Source organism: Manihot esculenta, chromosome 15, assembly GCF_001659605.2.
Source record: "Manihot esculenta cultivar AM560-2 chromosome 15, M.esculenta_v8, whole genome shotgun sequence".
Lineage (NCBI taxonomy): Eukaryota > Viridiplantae > Streptophyta > Magnoliopsida > Malpighiales > Euphorbiaceae > Manihot > Manihot esculenta.
Window position 1 is genome coordinate 19,953,691 of NC_035175.2, and position 6,000 is coordinate 19,959,690.

Here is a 6,000-nt window from a genome sequence, read left to right on the forward strand (position 1 = left end):
ATACAATTATTGATTTAGAATATTGACCGCTTTAAGAGTTGTTTGGTAATATTGGTAGAGAAGCATTCGGTAAAAATATTTTTTAAAATATATTTATTAAAAGTTTATTAAGTATTTTTGACATAAGCTAATTACAAAAAAATAGCTTTTTTTAACTTTATTTTAATAGTATCTAAAATGATATATTTTAGAAAAATTACTTTTTATAAAATTTGAATATTAATTTCTAAAAAATAATTAATTGGGTCATTAGTTTCTAGTAATATTTTGTTCGCCTTCAAAATTAATATTCAAATTTTTGTATAAGGAATTTTTTTTTTTAAAATGGGATTGGGATTGAGAAAATAACATAAGAGATTTTTTAAATTTACTCACATGTATTGATTAATAAACTAAACTTGTGAATGCTTTGTATAAAGAATTTTATCAGTAGTTTATATTTTAAAAATTATAATTTACTAAAATATTTATATTTTATATTTTAAAATATAATATTCTTTTAATTTCATAATTTTTATTTATTTTATTTTTTCATACATATTAAATATATATTAAAAAATATAATTTTTTTATTAATTTTTTAATTATACTCATTTTAAATATATTAAATATTAAAAGATATTAAATTTTTTTTAAATAAAATAAAATTAAATAGAATTACAATAATTAATTTATTATTATTATAATTTAAAAAAATAACAATAATTTTAAAATAATTAAAATAATAAATAAAAATTATGGAATAATGAGAATATAGCATATAAACCTAAAAAATAATGTATTCTTATGATTTATAAATTCAACTATAAAAATATGTGTCTTATATTTAACTAATAATTTATAAAAAAATTTCTCAATATTCAATACATAAAACTTGAAATCCAACCTAAACGTGACATAAATACGTTGCAATATATTTAAATCTATTATAAGTTTGATAATATATTACTTAAATTAGTTCTATTATCATCAACTTAAATGGAATACTATATAAATCCAATTAATTAATTTATTAATTTTATATCGTATTTAATAAATATTTAATTAAAATATATGTTGAATATATAAATCATTAAATTCGCTCAAATTTAACCATACTTGCCCTCAAATATTCAAACAATTTAGATCATCAACATTATTCTCAAACTAATTAATTCATACCATTCTTTCAGCTAAACTTTTGGATTGAAACACACTAATATATTAACATGTATATAATTAACAATCTTAGGAGTCACATTGTAAATAATAATTCCAACAAAATCTTTAATATAAATATGAGAGCTTAAATTATTCATATTCAATACATAAATATTTAAGTAATATTCATGGAGTAGTCACTAGGCCAATTCCATTGTTGATCAAAACTAATTCTCAAGTCCAAAACAAAGCATCTAAGGTTTTTTATTTATTATTTATGAGCAATTATTCATCTCTCACTTGAAATGTCATCACTCATTTAATGCGAAAATATATATTTGTGATATATACCTTTGGTTACTCAATTGGTTATAGTTTCAAGTGACTACTAGCACTATTTATGATCACTTAACCAGTGGAATAAATTTATTTTGTATTCATTTTATTTTTTTCTTTTTTCTTTTTTTTTTTATCACTGAGCACCTTATTGTTTTTTATAAAAGTTTCAGAAAAATTAAAAATTCATGATTCTAGCAAATTCTAGTTATACTCCAGTGGTGCTTTAGTCATGTAGGCACACACATTTTATTTAAGCTCAACTATTTATGTTTCAAAATAATTATAAAAAACTATTGTAAGTATCATAAAAACTAAAACAATCTCCCATATAAATGCTAATATATTGTTTATGATTCAATCCGAATTTCTAAGAATTTAAAAGTGAGTGTAATTATTAAATTGCAATATTTAGTCAAAATTTCTACCAAAATACATAAAAAGAAAGTAAAAGAAAATACATGAAAATTTCTTTTAAAAATATTATAGAATAAAATAAGAAAATGCAATATATATAGTTTTCTTCCCCACACTTGACTAACACATTGCTTTCAATGTGTGTAAAAATAAAAAGTTATATAAAAAGGGTTAGAACAATACTTCTCTGATCAAATTCATATGGGCAAAGTAAAAGGCAAGTCTAAAGTAACTGGTAGAGGGAAAGGAATTCCAACATGATCAGGTAAGAAGTGGCTTTTTGTGTTAGTTATAATCTATCCTATTACTTCCTTATACTCATAAAATAATATAATTAATTTTTCATCTTTTAAATAAAGTGTCTTCACCCCTAGATTTGCAATAGTTCAATTAGGACGAACACTTTTACATTTTACAGCAATAAAAATAAAATTATTTATTTTTTCCACTTTTATTATTTTATTAGTTTAAACATGATCATATTGGTAAAAAATTCCTATTCTTTTCATCGTATTTAATCCAATAAAACCCAACAATATCTATTCTGATGCAATAATTAGAAGTTTTTGAGAATATCTGGTGATTGCTTTCTTAACACTTTGATTCAGTGCTAATACTTTATAGTATTTTCCTCAATTTAACAATAAATAAAATATATGTATTTTTTTAATACATAATTATTCTAGAACTTCATGCACACATTCACTAGGCTTTAGTTTAATTTATTTAGCGATAAATTGACCCAATTTTTTAACGACTATCGAGCATTTGCAACGGAAGTATTTTAGAATTTCCCCCACTTAATAATAGAGTCATGATGTGATGATTAACCTTAAGTGCATGCTCATAACAAAGAATCCAACCTTCATCATGATCATATGTATCATGAAAACTTATGACTATAATTTTTTTTGACCAACTCACTAATTTGATATACCTGCTACTTTTCCTAAGGTTGCATTAATTGCTTTTTTTTTTTTTTTTTTTTTTGACATTTGGCCTACATCTTCTATGATTGGGGCAGGCTGAAATTCAGATTCTTGTTCTAATTGTTTGGTAATGATCTTGTAAAAGTGATCACAAGAACAATAGCACGCTGAAATCCAGATTCCTGTTCTAATTGTTTGGTAATTGATCTTGTAAAACTGATCACAAGAATAATCACTAAATAGCTTTGCCTCTACATGTAAATTCTGCATTCGATTCTCCTAAGTATAAATACTACGTTAATCAATACAAAGATCATCCCATTAATCTATCGATATAAATTAAATAATTCTTTTAATTAGTAGATTTAAGGCTATTATAATAATCACTCACAAATAATAAAAAAATATAAATTTTAGTGTGGTTCGACGTAAACCTATTCTATAATAAATCTACTTATAAAAAGAATAATTACAATCACTAATTATTTTTCCTCTCTTTCAAAAATCATTCACATTATTAAACCATTTTACCGTATGTCATTCTCATTCAGGAGATTTTTCTCGGTTTATAACTGGTTGAATACAAATTTAAATTTAACTCTTCAAATACAATTTGTTTCTAATAAAAATTTTAATTAAATCTATTCATTCATATGTATATATTTGAAAAATTGTGATATTTCTATTCCTATTCATTCTCAAAGAAATTAAAATGTCAAGGCCTCTTGGTAGTTGATGGTTTTTTTTTAAATATGATTTTTTTTTTCTCTTTGGCCATGTCCATAATCTTAAGCTCGGTGACTCTCACACATCAGTTGCGAGAAGTGCTCTGGAAGTCTTAGTAGAAACGGTAATTAATTCAACCAAGTTAGTTATAAATCTACATCATTACATGCCAAAAAAGAAGTATAGTCAGTCAAGCATACAAAACTTTTACAATTTGAAATGAGGGTTTTGTCTTTTGGTGGATTTATTCTGTTTAGATTTTAATTAATTGAATCAATAAGTTTCAGATAATGAATAATTTAGGAAAAAAAAAAGAATTATAGTCCTAGAAAAGCTCTTAAATAATATAGCACAAACAAACAAGTTGATACCTAAATCCTAGCTGCTCATTTATTTGTTTATAGTGCCTCCAAATCTTAAACCACATCTTAGACTTATTGTTTATTTGAGTGAACAACTGAAAACAGCCAGAAAGATTTTATATATAATCAAGGGAAAGTATAAAAAAATTATTATGTGATTTTATTATTTTTTTATAAATTTTTAATTCAATTTATGTCAAAATATTATTTTATAATATTATATCATCATCAAATAGTAATAATTGCCAAACATCATTAGAAAATATTAATGTTAAAATCATATTGCAAAGTGTTACTTTTACATAAATTAACTATAAACTCTAAAATAAAATTAGTTAAATTATAAGATATTTTTTTATATTTTTTTAAAAAAATATTCAAAAAATATTAATTAATAATTATAATTTCTTTATCACATTAATATTAATATTTATTGACGGCATCCAAAAATCATCAATAGTTAGAGACATTGATTATAATATCTGAAATAACATAGTTTAAAAAAAATTCAACTTTCAAGTATTTTAACTTGATGTTTTTGCAGATATATTTAAAAAAATGTAATTTAATTTCACAGAGCGTCGGCTAGCGAGCTCTTCATTAGGCCCGTCTTGAAACACGAATCAACGAATAAACCCGTAAGGAGCAAGAAAGCTGACCGGCGGGATCACAAATTGAATCATAAATATATATATATATATAAAATCTGATGCTATGATTTTTACGGGAGTTGTATGTGAATGTTAGAAATATATAGATACCCAACATGTAAGATAATACAAAAGAAATTTAAGATAGTAAGCCAAAACTTTATATATATATAAAGGATAACAAGGGAAGAAGGCAGCTCTGACCTAAATCCATTTCCAAAAGACAAACTGAATCCAGCCGACCTGAAGAACAAAGAGCTCTCTCCCTGTAGAAACAAAACGCAGTGTATGACAACGAAAAATACAAAAGCATGACAAAATCACCAATCCATGTGAGATCCTACTCAGCCACAAAACAAAAACAAGTTAAGGGATTATTTCCAACTCATCTGGTAAACAAAATTATCAGACAAAAAGCAAAAATAAAAAACAAAAAACCACAGCAAACAAAACAAGGAAAGAACACATTCTTACGTAATGTCCTAAACACCCATGAAAAAAACTGCATAAAAAGCTTTATTCACAACGCTATTATGTATATTTCCATAGTACTGGGGTCGGCTTTAAGATTGTGAATTCTCGAGTTTGAGTTGATTTGTTTAACTAAAACTACTTCCTTCAATTGATTTTGCTTCTCCATGCACCATCACCACAATTCCTTAACGCCATTTTCCGGTCAGCTGCAGCCACTTCAGAGCTGGCTTCCGAAAGGAAAAAACTAGAAATGTTTGCCACAGAAGGGAAAGTTAGAATACTCATTCATTACATGTCTCTTTCCAAACACAGACGCTCTCTCTCTCTCTCTCTCTCTCTATATATATATATATATATATATGGAAAACAAACGTGGGTTTTGAGAGAAAAGTGCAAGTATGAAGAAAGAAATATCAACAAGAAAAGCAAAATCTTCTTGATCAAAAGCTATCTAGCAGAGAAAATTTCTTTCACATACCTTGGAGCACTGAGCATTTACATAAGAAACGCAGGCAAAAGAAAGAAGTTGCAGGGTTTCGTGTCGCATGGAGATGGCCCTAGCTGAACCTTTTTAAACATCATAAACAAGATAATATGCAAAAGATCACAGCCAGCGCCATCCCTCACGCGACAAGGAACCCCCAACTCTTAATTTTCTACTGTGTTCTCTCCAATCTCCATTGATCTTAGCTTTTCATGTTAAGTATTTATAGACCCAGAAGTGTGAGAGAATTTTAATATTTTAATATATGAAAATTGCCTGGAATTTGCACTACATGTTGCGTTTGAAACAGCTGGGTGGTTGTTGGGTTGCCTATTCAGAGACCTAAAGCTCCTTCAAGCTCTTACGGCTTGCCATTTTTGTAATTTTCTGCTTTCATTTTGTCTATGAAATTTCAGTCAACTAATATTGGAGAAAAAGTCTAGCCACGTTTATTTTTGCATTCATTGCATTCAAAAATCAAG